Below are 14,346 nucleotides of genomic sequence, written 5' to 3' on the forward strand. Positions count from 1 at the left end.
TAAATACTCTTCAACTCCATCTGTTAACATCTAAGATAACTATAGTACAATTATCAAAACCAGGAAGTAATGTGGGCATAATACTGTTAATACAATTATCAACCTTATTTGAATTTCATCTTTTTTTTCTCATAATGTCCCTATTCTCTTCCAGGAGCCAATTCAGGCTAAAAAGAATATTTGCATGGTCACCAAATATTTCCCCTAAGATACTTATTAACAACAAAATTTTTAAAAAAGTAACTTATTAATAGAAGTTAGGGGTCTTTCTAAGGGTATCATATCAACAGGTTTATGTTTGTTCGTAGATTTTAGCATTCATCAGTGTATTTTAAGACAATTATTACTATACTAGAGGCCCGGTGCACAAAATTTGTGCATGGGTAGGGTCCCTAGGCCTGGCCGGTGATCAGGGCCGATTGGGGCCTTCCGGCTGCTGGCTGGGGTCTTCCTTCTTTCCACGCTGCCCTTTGGTGGTCAGCGCACGTCATAGCAAGTGATCAAGCTCCTGGTCTCCTGGTTGAATTCCCGAGGGGACACTTTGTATATTAGCCTTTTATATATATAGATATTTACCTAATAGTGGTTTTCTATTTCCTTCTTTCTTTTTCTATTTTTTAATTTCAATTATGCTTAAAGGAATAGCCATTCTTTATCACCACATATTTATTTAATTTTAATATATGTATGGACTAATATATATTTAAATTTTATTTTTAGGGTATTATGCAGTAATATTAGTTATTTTTATTGCTCAAATTGTACCAGTGAAAAACACTGTTATGTTCTTTCCCCATTTTTCTATCTGGTTTTTGGTCCTAGGATGATATATATTAGACATATTAGTCCTTTGTTTATGGTATATGTTAATAATATATCCTTGCAGTGGGTCAGTTTTCTTTCTACTTGTTTGTTATTTTAACATTAAAATTCATTAATCATTTATTGCCTTTGGATTTAGAATCATAGTTAGGAAGGCTTTTCTTTATACCAAGTTTAAAGAGATAATCATCCAATCTTGCCTTCTAGTACTTGTATGGCTTTCCTTTTTAATATTTAGATCCCTAATTCATCTGTAAATTATTTTTGTTATTGTGTAAGCTATGGATCTAATATTTTTGATGCATTTGAGATATTTCCTTTATCATACTCTAAATTAGTATATGCTTTAGGATACATTTTTAATTTTGTATTCTATGCCATTGCTTAAATTGTCTATGCATGTGCTAATATGACATTTTTAATTATACAAATTTTATAGTATATTTTAAAGATTGTTACAGCTAGTCTTACTTTGTAATTTTTCTTTCTCAATATGCTCCTGGCATTTCTTGTATGTTTATTTTTCCAAGTGAATGTTAGTATTAAATTTTGTAGCTTCATAAAATAGCTTGTTGGTATTTTTATTGAGATTGCATGAATTCATAAATTTAGAGAGAACTACATCTTTATAGTGTTGAATCAATTTAAGAATAGGGACTGTCTTAACATTTTTTTAAGACTACTTTTGTGTCTTTCATGAGTGTTTTAACATTTTTCTTCTATAGGCTTCATGTATTTCTTGTTAGATTGATTCCTAAGTGTAATCTTCTTTGGTGCTATTGTAAATGGGCTTTCTCAATAATTATATCATGACTGAAAACTTCCAAAATACATAAATCTACAGATTCAAGAAGCTGAGCCCACTCTAAACAGGGTAATCCCCCAAAAATGCATGGTCCAACTACTGAATACTAAAGACATGATGTAAATATGAAAATAGCCAGATTTTTTATGATAAGGGAACAATGATTTGAAACATAGCTGAAATCTCATTAGAAAACATGGAGACTAAAGGGAAATGGTAGTTCTATCTTTAATATTTTGAGAAACCTCCATACTGTTTTCCAACTTACATTTCTACTAACAGCCTACAAGGATTCCCTCTTCCCCACATCCCACCAACACTTGCTATCTTATGTCTTTTTTTTATAATAGCTACCTAACAGGCAAAGTTTGCTATCTCATTGTGGTTTTGATTTGCATTTCTCTGATGATAAGTGATGTTCAGCATCTTTTCATATACCTGTTGGCCAGCTGCATAAATTCTTAGGAAAAATGTCTATCAGATCCTTTTCTCATTTTTTTTAAAACTTTATCAATGCTTTCATGTATGTATTATTTGGTTATTATTAAATCTCAGTGGGGATATTATTATTCCTAATTTGAATGGCCAAGTGAAGAAAGATGATTTGCCCAAAGTTACAGGCTTAGTAAGTGGTGGAGTTGGAACCAGAATTGGGGCTTCCTGACACCCATCCTTTGCAAGTGTTAAAATTATTTCTTTTTTATTTTCTTTTGCTATAGAGTTGTATGAGGTCCCTATATATTTTAGATATTAACCCCTTATCAGATATTTGGTTTACTAATATTTTCTCCCATTTCATAGGTTGCCTTTTCATTTTATTGTTACTTTTGCTTGCAGTAGCTTTTTAATTTGATAAAGTTTTAGTTGTTTATTTTTGCTTTTGTTACTTGCGTTTTTAGTGTCATATCCAGAAAAAAAAATCATGGGCAAGACCAATGTCAAAGAGTTTTTCCCATATTTTCTTCTGGGAATTTTATAGTTTCAGGTCTTACATTTAAGTCTTTAAGACATTTTGAGATAATTTTTATGTGTGATGTAAGATAGGGTATCCCAAAAAACACATATATACTTTAACAGTTGATAGCTCAATTGATGTTTCCTTCTTTTCAGATTTAACCCATTGGAATTAGTAATTATTCAAAGTGTGTATGCATTTTTGGGACACCCTGTACATATAGGCATCCCCTGCTTTTTGAAAGTTTGCGTTCCGCCACTTCACTTTTACTAAAGACCTACCTCAGTACCTGTTTTCACTAACCTGAAGAAATCTGAAGAGGATTTTGACTTTTACAAAAAAGACAAAAAGGAAAATAGTGTTCAGTCTTTCTTTTGTATTGAGCCATTATAGTGCCGCGGTACCCAGAGCAATGAGAGTGGCTCCTTCCTGGGAACTATACTCAGTATCGCAGCATCAATTAATGAATTGCTCTTATAATGCTCTCAATAATAATACGCTTTCACATTCCAAGCTGTCATGATTTCTGATGACTATATAGCTGCTTTTATTTTCTGTTCATTCAAAGTTACTTGTCAGAGAGTCTCTTCATTTTATGCATAGAATGTAATTACATTTCATTTCAAAATTATGTCAGACTTTCACTATATTAGTTTACCAGGTAATGAATAAGCTATTCAATCTGTTGTACTGTTTTCATATCAGAACGAGTTTTTCCGGGTCATGGTAATAATCTTTAATTGTGAAAATTAATAACAAATTTATATGTGTGAAAATGGATTGCTTAAATCTCCCATCTTGGCCAGCATGCGCTGAGTTGTCTATCCCTGCTCCCCCATCCCCCTCCTACTTCTAATACTTTTTAACTTGGCAGTTAACCTGGTAGAAGGAGCTCATGCAAGGCCCTGCTCAATCCTAATCACCAGTTCTGTGAGGCGTCACTTATGCCACCTCAGTAATAGTTTATGAGTATGTTTTAAAATAGTCATAAAATTTCTTGCGCAGAGCTTCAATTATAAGGGTTATCAAAATAGGACAAACTAATATAATTTGTGATTGCATAAAATAAAGGAAGTAGCGGTACCAGGGGGACCTCATGAATCACAGAATGGAAGCAGACTTCTAGCTAACTAAACATTCAGACTTTGTACTGAGTCACAGCATGTATATGTAACTCAGCAAACCGGAACACACTCTGTGTTTATGTGAATGGGATACAGGAGTTCACAAATACCATCTGGGGAAAAAAAATCTTGGTCTGTTTCATCTGGTCCTACTATGGAGTAAGTGAAGTACCACATATTTAGCATAAACAGACTGAAAACACACCCACTTTGTGGAAAACACACATGTGCCCATGTCCACATACAGGGTGGTTCAAAATATAAAACATTGTGTTGCTAAACACTGATGACTTTTATTTGTTTGTACTTATAACTTCCTTTTCTTATGAATATATTGTGATAATTTTATAATTGATTTGGAACAGCACTTATTTCTGATTGATTGACCTTAAATTTTTCTATTTAATTAATCTTATTTTCTCTCATATGTTACCACCTCATGCTTCAAGAGATACTATTGCATCTCCTCTTTAAAAAAAGAAATAAGTTCATATTGCTGTTAACAGATAAGTAGTTTTTAATCTGTGACACAGTATGGGCATATTTGAAGTAGAAAACCTCTTGAGCTACGTTTTCTCTGAATTCCCCTGGGTAATTTGCTACAGCATAACCTAGAGGACCAACCAGGAAGGGATTTCTAATTTCCACCCCCCCACCCCATTCTTAGCATGTCTTTTTTATCCTGCTAGAGAATATATCACTAATAGTCAATTGTTCAAGTCTTCAAGGTAAGAAAATCTCAGAGCATAAGTTGTTCACAGTACTGATAAGTTATATGTAGTGTCTCAGGTTACTTGGTTTTCTTAGCATGGGTATAAAACAGTATCTTCCCATTTTTCTTCATGTGTCAAAGATTTTTCTTTAGGCTTCTTTATTTTTCCTCCCCTTTGCTGGCCTGCTAGGCTCCCTTCACCTCACTACTCTGTACTAGCTGCTGGGATCCTATATCATGCTTGGACTTCTGACCTGTGTTGAATGTTTCAGTTCTGGCTGAAACATCTTATAAATACCTAATGTATAGTTTCCAAGAATTTTGGATTTACCAAAGAAATGCAAACCTTTTATAAAATTCCCACTCAAGATTGAGTTGCATTACTTACTTAAAATAGGTAGAGATTTGTACCAATTGGAAATCATGTGGCTGAATTGATATTCTGAGAATAAAATCCTTTTTGCTAATATCCATTTGCAGTGAAGTTCAAAAATTATAATGATTTTTGATGGCTTTATGGCTATTTTTATTTCTCCATTTAACTCAAAGTTAAATATTAGAAAAATCTTTTTTTATACATAGAGTATAATTATTTATCATTTAACTTAAAATCATATTGGATTTTTGCTATATGAGTCTATCAGGAACTACAGATGCTCTTCAACTTATGATGGGGTTTCATCATGTTAAACCCATTATAAACAGAAAATATCCTGAGTAGAAAATGCATTTTGTAAACCTAACCTATCAAACACCATAGCTTTGCCAGCCCACCTTAAATGTGCTCAGAACAATTACATTTAACCTGTATTGGGCAAAATCATTTAACACAAAGTCCATTTTATAATGAAGCATTGAATATTTCATGTTATTTATGTGATTATGACTTGCTGCCACATGGTGGATAATTACATTGAGTTTCATCTCAAGAGTAATTGCCTTCCTGTTCTTCCTTTCACTAGAAGCAGAAGACACAGATGGGTGTTTTGTAGACATGATGGGATTCAAAAACTCAAAACAAAATACCAAAAATTGCTAACAGCACAGTACACTGTGTAGAGTATTTGTTGTTTACCCATGTGATTGCGATCATGTGGCTGATTGGGAGCTGCACCTCTCTGCCTCTGCCCAGCATCATGTATGTATCATATCACACATTGCTAGCCCAGAAAAAGATCAAGATTCAAAATTTGAGGTATGGTTTCTACTAAATGCATTCACTTTTGCACCACTGTAAAGTCAAAAATTGTAAGTCACCCAGCAGGAGTGAGTCCTGTGCACTGAAAGGTTGCTATTTCAACTGAGGGTTCCCTCCCCTCTTGGGGCATGTAAGAAGGCAACCAATCAATGTTTCTCTTCTCACATCTTAGCATGGGTATAAAACAGTATCTTCCCATCTTTCTTTCTCTCCCTCACTCTCTCCTCCTGCCCCCCTTTCTCCCTCTCTCCCATTCTCCATCTCTCCCTTTTCCTCTCTCCCCCTCTGTATACATATGATTCTTTTTCTATAATCATTTTGTTTTAGATGTATAATATTTTGAAATTTTCTTATAAAATTTTATATGTATATTTTTATTGTACATATATAGACCTTTTCCTGGTTTTAAAAAATATCTACTATTTCTGTATTAGTGATTTAAGTCGCAAAATTTTAACCAGTTAACATTGTCTTATTTATTATCTATACCAATAAAAGGGTAATATGCTAATTGGACCGGAAAGACCGGACATCTTCCGGACAAAGCCACGATGGCGGGGGCCGAGGCAGAGGCGGTTAGGAGCGATCAGGCCTGCAGGGGAGAGTGGTTAGGGACAATCAGGCCAGCAGGGGAGAGCAGTTAGGGACTATCAGGCAGGCAGGCAGAGGTGGTTAGAGGCGATAAGGCCAGCAGGCAGAGGCAGTTAGGGGCAATCTGACAGGCAGGCAGAGGGGTTAGGGGTGATCAGGCAGGCAGAGTGGTTAGGGGCGATCAGACAGGCAGGTAGGTGAGCAGTTAGGAGCCAGCAGTCCCAGATTGCCAGAGGGATCCCAGATTGGAGAGGGTGCAGGCCGGGCTGAGGGGACCCCCTACCATGCACGAATTTTGTGCACCGGGCCTCTAGTGTAGATATAATTAAGAGACTTTATTTCTCAGATCCTAGTACTGAATAGTATTCTATACTTGAAAAATATGTAATTCTTTATTAAAAGATGTGTGTGTGTGTGTGTGTGTGTGTGTGTGTTTAGTCCCTTCAAATATTTGCACCCATCCTAATGTTATATTAGGGATATACCAGGTAACTTTAATATATTGGGATAGGGACCAATTTGTTTATGCTAATAATTTCTAGTCATTTTTATGTATCTTGATAAATGTGTAAATCATATTCTTAGTTTCCCCTAAATATATTAACTATCCTTATATACTTCTCTAGAGTAAGTTGTTCTGAAATTCTAATGTATATAATCTGAAATTCATAAGGTATTTCTAAATGGAGCACTGATATAAATTTGACTTCAATTTTTTAAAGTTAATGGAAGGAGATATAAGGTTTATTAAATAAGTGTATCAATTAAAAAAGGATTAAGAAAAAAATCTTAAGGATATTTTGAGACTAATTTTGAAAATGATGTTTTATTATCAATAAAATTATACTGACTTTGTACTCTAATCCAGCTAAGAATTGACAGTAAGCAATAAAAGTAGATATTATAAAAATGCTGCTCATTATTCAGTATGTTTATTTAAAAAATTTATCTGTTTTTCTTCTTCACAAGAGAGTAGAAGCAGCAGAATGGTGATTATTTACTAAGTGAGGCATTGATAAGAAACCACAAGTAGCCAGGAGAAAATAATTGCTTAAAAATACAAATACACAAAATTATAGGTATCTAGGTGGTCTAGGAGAAACATTTATAAAGTATGTTCCAGAAAGTATGTACAGTAATGTCTAAAGTTTTTTGGTTGCAGAGACCATCACTCGTAAATAATAAAATATGATTATTCATATTTCTAGGGAAGGCTTCAAACAATTAGAAAAAGTTGATATATTCAGGGTATTTTTTTTTAGAAACTAAAGATAGTGTATGATAAACATAGAAATATATCTCTCAGTAATGAAGTTTGTTTTTTGTATAAATGTGTACAGTGTAGCATATATTTCTTGAGGCCAAAAATTTTTTCCCCAAAAAATTTTATGTAAAGATTCCTTGATTTAGCAAATGCACTTAAGAAAATACAAATATTTTATTTTTAAACTTCCAATCTGCACACACTTTGACAGAATGGCATCTCTTGTAACAAACATTTTACTTAATATTACAGTAAATCTAGAGAGTTAGAAGGCAGTATCTTCATTTATAGACTTGGAAACTGAAGAACAGAAAAATTAAGCAACTTGTCCCACAAATCATACAGCTTATAAGCAGTGAATATGGAATTCAAGTCATTTCTTCTTTGTGTAGCTGGAGATATGCTTATTCTTGTATAGGTACTAATGGGTACTTATCTGACTGAATGGACTATTCACACCTCGTAAGATCCCTTCTAAATTTGAGTATTCTGTGGCCCTCTGAAGTGAAGAGTATTGTTTTGCGAGAAGGATTTATATTTTGTGGAGAATAGTAAAAAGGAAAAAGAAAAAAAGTACTTGAAAAAGAGAAATCCCAAGAAAGGGAAGCAGAATCTTCTTTTGGTGTGGAAAATATGAATTCAATCTCAAGTCTCTGATGGAGATTTACCAGACTTGAAGTTTGTAAAGAGAAAAAGTAATATTCTTCTATATGAAAATGGTCTTAGCCTATAAAATGTCTTAGGCATAATGGGTAATTTGATAACATTAAAATAGGCATCATTTAATAGACCTCCAGACAAGGTAATTAAATGTATCAAAAAGAATAGGTTTAAACATAATTGAAAAATATTTTCAAAATATTGAACTTGTTTAGAAGTTCACCATATTTCTGCTTGCCCTGGTAATAGGCTTCAAAAAGAAAAGTTCTGGTAATGCCTTTTTCCTTGAAAATTTCCTCTTGAAGGCTGTTGTGTCCGATCACTAGACTTGAGTAAGACATGATGATCTTATGAGAAGTAAAATACCTAATAGTGTTCCAAAAAATTTTCTTATGGTCCACATAAAGAAAAAGTAATTTTTTTTTCAGTTTCTTATCCTATTTTGTTTTACTTTCATCATAGAAGTCTCAGCTTTATTCTGTTCAATAATATTGTCTGTGGTAGCTTTAAAAAAATTGTGGTTTTTTTCCTAAATATACAAGCATTTGATTTTATTGTTAAGAATAACATTGTGCCTGGCTCGGTGGCTCAGTTGGTTGGAGCATTGTCCTGTACACCAAAAGAGTTGAGGGTTCGATTCCTGGTCAGGGCACATGCCCAGGTTACTGATTCCATCTACAGTTCAGGGTGCGTATGGGAGGTAACTGATTGATGGAGGTAACCTCTCTTCCTCCCCACTCCCTTCTTCTCTTTTTAAAATCAATAAACACCCTTGAGTGAGAATTTTTTAAAAATTAAGAAAAAAAGAATAGGGTGTTATGGGTTCCTTGTGTTTACTAGGAACTCAATTTGTTGTTAACGCTCACCTGAGAATATTTTTTCCATTGATTTTTAGAGAGAGTGGAAGGGAGAGAGGAGAAAGAGAGATTGAGAGACAGACAGACATCGAAATGAGAGAAACACATTGATTGGTTGCTTCCTGCCCAAACAGGGCCTGGGATCAAACCTGCAACCCTGGTGTGTGCCCTTTACCAGGAATGGAACCCTTAACCTTGGCAGGTAGGGCCACAGTCTAACCACTGGAAAACATGAGCCACGGTAGAACTCAGTATTTTTAAATGTTTGTGTGTGTGTGTGTGTGTGTGTTTTCCATTTAAAAGCAAAACTATTAACTCCCCCCCTTTTTTTTATAAATAACTTTGGTATTTTCTATCATGTTGGATATAAAATAAAGCCACTGAATTTTCATATAAATCAGAGATCAGGCATTGATACAGTTACTATTGTTCAAATGTCTCGCTTGTGGAAATAAAGAAAATACTAGAATTCAGCCTTTTTCCTCTAACATATCTAATTTATTTGTGGGTTTTTTAATGCTATTCAGGAAATGAAAGTTCCTTGGAAGCAAGAAAGAACTTATTTATCTATGTCAGTATGAAAGACCAAATGGCTTCTCTCCAAAAGAGGGAATGATAATTAATACTTTTAAAATTTTACACTTAAATTTTAAAGCCAATTGTTTTTTTGTTTTGACTTAGTCTTTATAAGATACTTAGTAATCATTAATAACTAAAACTATGTTTGGATTTCAGAATGGATTAAATGACGTCAAGAATAGAATTTCGATTTTTAAAATTTATTATTTTAATTTATTTTTATTGTTGAAAGTATTACAAATATCTCCCCCACTCCCCCCCCCATTGCCCCCCTTCACCCTGATTCCGCCCTCTCCCCAGGCCTTCACAGCACTATTATCTGTCCATGGGCTAAGCATGAGCTAAGCATGGGCTAACCATATATGCATATGAGTTCTTTGATGAATCTCTCCCCCCCACCCCCTCCACTTCCCCCACTCCACCCTCTGAGATTCTTTAGTCTGTTGCATGCTTCTGTGTCTCTGGATCTATTTTGTTAGTCTGTTTATTTTGTTCGTTAGATTCCACATGTAAGTGAGATCATGTGATACTTGTCTTGCTCTGACTGGCTTATTTTGCTTAGTATGATACTCTCCAGGTCCATCCATGTTGTCTCAAACGGTAAGAGATCCTTCTTTTACTGCATAGTATTCCATTGTATACGTAAATGTACCACAGCTTTTTTATCCACTCATCTACTGATGGGCACTTGGGCTTTTTCCAGATCTTAGCTATTGTAAATTGTGCTGCTATGAACATAGGGGTACGTACATTCTTTCTGATTGGTTTTTAGGTTTCTTAAGATATATTTCTAGATGTGGGATCACTGGGTCAAACAGCTGTTCCATATTTAATTTTTTGAGGAAACTCCATACTGTTTTCCATAATGACTGTACCAGTCTGCATTCCCACCAGCAGTGTACTAGGGTTCCCTTTTCTCCACATCCTTGTTAGCACTTGTCATTTGTTAATTTGTTGATGGTAGCCATTCTGACAAGTGTTTCTGTTTTGTTTATTTATTTTGTGTGTTTGTTTGTTTTAGAATATAAGTGACAACACATGGTATTTATCTTTCCCTGTCTGACTTCTTTATGGGGGGAATGGGTGAAAAAGTTGAAAGGGATTAAGAAGTACAAATAGGCAGTTATAAAAATAGTCATGGGGATGTAAAGAACAGCATAGGGAATACAGTCAATCATATTGTAGTAACTATGTATGATGTTAGATGGTTATTAGACTTACCAGGGTGATCACTTTATGATGTATGCAAATGTCTAAGCACTATGTTTGTACACTGAAACTAATATGATATTGTACTTCAACTGTAATTGAAAAGTAAATATTAAAAAATAGAATATATGGAGGCAAAAAAATGAAATTTCTAAAAAATATAAAGCCATATGCTTCTGGGGCCTCTTTCCTGCCTTTGAATGTCTCAACATATACACTCTATCTCTATTTCTCCTACTTCTACTTCTCATTACTAATATGATTAGAGATCTTAAAATTCTTAGATATCAGCTTAAATAATTTATTATCTGTGAATTTCCCCATTCCCTGCTGTCTGTCCCCTTAGGCTTTATGTCCCTAAGAAACCTGCAGACACAGAGCAGTCTAAATTGCCTTTATTAACTTGTTTCAATCCTGGATTTTTAAAGTTGTTCCATAAACTTCATACTTTTTTATATTATTACTATAATTTGAATATAACTTAACTATCAGTGAAACGAGAACATTAAAGCATTTATTTTTTTCCAGCAAATCCTGAATGTTCTCCTAAATTATTATTTTTTTTAGTCCCATCATTTTGTATTGAGTTTTGTTACTTTCCCACGATTGAATGACTTTCAGAATATTGTATGAAAAAGTTTCCCAATATGCTTGCAAAACACATGGAAAGATTTAATAAACAGATAATGGTGTGGAGTTTGAGAGATGGAACAGAGAAATGGATAAATGAATAGGTGAGAGAAGGTTCAGTAGATAGAAGAGAGTCAAGCCCCCTTAATGCACACTGTTCTAAAATGAGTATAAACTTAAGTTATTATTGGGCCTAAATTAGGTATTTCCTATGAATGCACTTTTAAAATGTGAGTCAATATTTTAATGTTACCCTTTCCTTATAATTGTTATTGCTAATGATGATTATATTTTTGAAACTCTAGCTACCAGAATTTTGGGAGAGTCAATTACCCTTCCTGAGTTCATGTGTTTTTTGTTTGTTTGTTTGTTTTTTGTGTGTGAACTAACCCTTTAAGCATTTTAACATCTAATACCTTGACATTTGTGTAGGAGACTTCTATTCGGGGGAGCGGGGGGAAACTTAAAATTCAATGTCCTTTACTAAACACCCAGAACTACTATTTTAAAAATGATTCTTTTCTACCAACTAAAATCATGTAACATAATACTTTCAGACTTATACCTTCATTTAACTGCATTTTTCAAAATATGTATTCTTAAAAGTAAAATTATTTTTTGTGCATCATATAGCTGAATTTACAAAAGACTTGTAACTTCTAATAATCAGCTTAATCTGATTTTAAACTCTTGATGGTTTTGAAACAGGAATTTTTGTTTGAAAGAAAGATTGGCTTGTTAACTGAATTATGTAATTATAAGTAGATGTGGTCACAGCTGCTTTTGATTTCTTTGTTATATACCTGATAGGAAACAAGTTTTGAAAAATATTTTTCCACTTCTTACACTGACACCTAGTGTTCACTATTCCTGATATCTTAAATATTGAATTTAATTATTAATAGCTATGGAACTAGATTTACATTAAGTATTTGTTAGCATTGCACCTGTTAACAGATAAATAGCTCCTATTTTCAACACCCGTTCGACCAAGTTTTTCTAGTTACGGAGGTGACACCATTATGAATCAATTGCTGAGACTATTGATTCAGCAGGACTCAAGGAAGCATAGGATTTGAGAAGTAGAAGGAACTTGAGAGAGTTCTCAAAACTAAAATTCTTAAAACCTCAGTGTTTAGTCATGTCCACAGTTTCTTCAAGTTGCAAGTCCAAGTGGATGATTTTGTTTTCTGTGAGCCTGGCTCCTGGGTGATAGAGGTAGCAATCACATTTATTCCTGTTAGCATTGAGAGTTTGATATTACTGCTTGTATGGGAATAAAGCAAGATTAAGTCGTTTCAAATTTTTGAAATGGGTAATCTTGTGATGTTATATGTTTACTATTTTCTTGTGAATTTCTAAGGGTGATTTAAGTGCTCCAATTTTTCTAGTAATCAAGTTTAAAGAGCTATATTAGAGTAAGATTATCTGCAATTAAATGAAAATGTATATATAAGTTGGGAAAAGAATTATTTATTCAGTAAGATAATTGTTGAATCAAAAATCCAGGTGACTATTGCACATAATGAAATTCATTTATTATATTTTTTATATCTTTCATTAAAGTGGAAAATAATTTTTATTTAAATATAGTTGGTATACAATATTATATCAGTTTCAGGTGTATAATATATTCACTCACCATTTATTTTAAGATTGAACATTTAATTTAAGTATTTATAAAATCAGTGACAAAGACTAAATTTCAAGAAATTTCCAATAGAATTGCTGCAAACTTCAGAATATTTGAATATTCAAATGTATCTTTCAATGGAGTATGATTTTCTCATACCTAAAATCAAGCATTATCAATATAGGAGGATACATAATAATTTAATTAGGTTTAGTACTAATTATGATGTAAGAACTCTGAAGGGGGGAAATATCTCATAAGCTGTTGTTTTATAATTCAGGTAATACCTTTTCCCAAGATGATCAAACATTTTATCCTCCTTCCTTTGATCTGTTTAGTATTTATCATCTGCTATTTGATACCCACTGCTTTAGATGCAGGAGATAAGTTTCTCATGAGGTCTTCTTTCATACTGTTTTCATTAACAGAAAAGATAAGAATAAAGAAATGTTGAAAACAATTAGAAAGAATTTTTATTACCATTTCTTCATTTTTAATAATTCTAGTATATTTCTCACGTGGTCCTGTTTTGGTTTGGATTTTAGTATATTTTTGAGTTAATGTCTTCAGGATTTTCAAATTCACCCACAAATCAACCAAGTTCCTAAAAAAGAAGTGCCAATCTCTTTATTTTTTATTTTACACACACACACACACACACACACACACACACTCAACCTCTTTAATTCTACTCTAGCACATGTGACATTAAAGGTCTGAAAGGAACATGTCTGATATAACAAAAATGAAGAACGTAGGTAACAATTGTGGAGTACATAGGTTTTCCTTGGCTTAAATGGTTTGAAACTTACAATTCAGCATATCAGCATATATTTATGTTGAGTTAAAATTGGAGCAGTAGTAAATAATGTGCATAAGTACTATGGATCTATGTTTATGGATTACTAGAGGCCCGGTGCACGAAATTCGTGCACGGAGTGGGGTTGTCCCTCAGCCCAGCCTGTAGCCTCTCCAATATGGGACCCCACCGGGATCGGGCCTAAACGGGCAGTCGGACATCCCTCTCACAATCCAGGACTGCTGGCTCCCAACTGCTTGCCTGCCTGCCTTCCTGATTGCCCCTAACCGCGTCTGCCTGCCAGCCTATCACCCCCTAACCACTCTGCTGCCAGCCTGTTTGCCCCCAACTTCCCTCCTCTGCTGGCCTGGTCACCCCTAACTGCCCTCTCCTGCAGGGTTGATCACCTCCAACTGCCCTCCCTTGCAGGCTTGGTCCCTCTCAACTGCCCTCCCTTGCAGGCTTGGTCCCTCTCAACTGCCCTCCCTTGCAGGTCTGGTCCCTCCCA

The 14,346-nt window shown here is 34.2% G+C and overlaps 1 protein-coding gene across 4 annotated transcripts in view; it reads left to right on the forward strand.

The window, feature by feature from the left end:
• Nucleotides 1–14,346, forward strand: part of SUPT3H (SPT3 homolog, SAGA and STAGA complex component) — a gene marked incomplete at its 3' end in the record, with an annotated part of 452,601 nt that overhangs the window by 207,786 nt on the left and 230,469 nt on the right. The gene's annotated exons all lie outside the window — the stretch shown is intronic.

The sequence above is a fragment of the Cnephaeus nilssonii genome (genome assembly GCF_951640355.1).
Source record: "Cnephaeus nilssonii genome assembly, chromosome: 9".
In the NCBI taxonomy this organism is placed as follows: Eukaryota; Metazoa; Chordata; class Mammalia; order Chiroptera; family Vespertilionidae; genus Cnephaeus; species Cnephaeus nilssonii.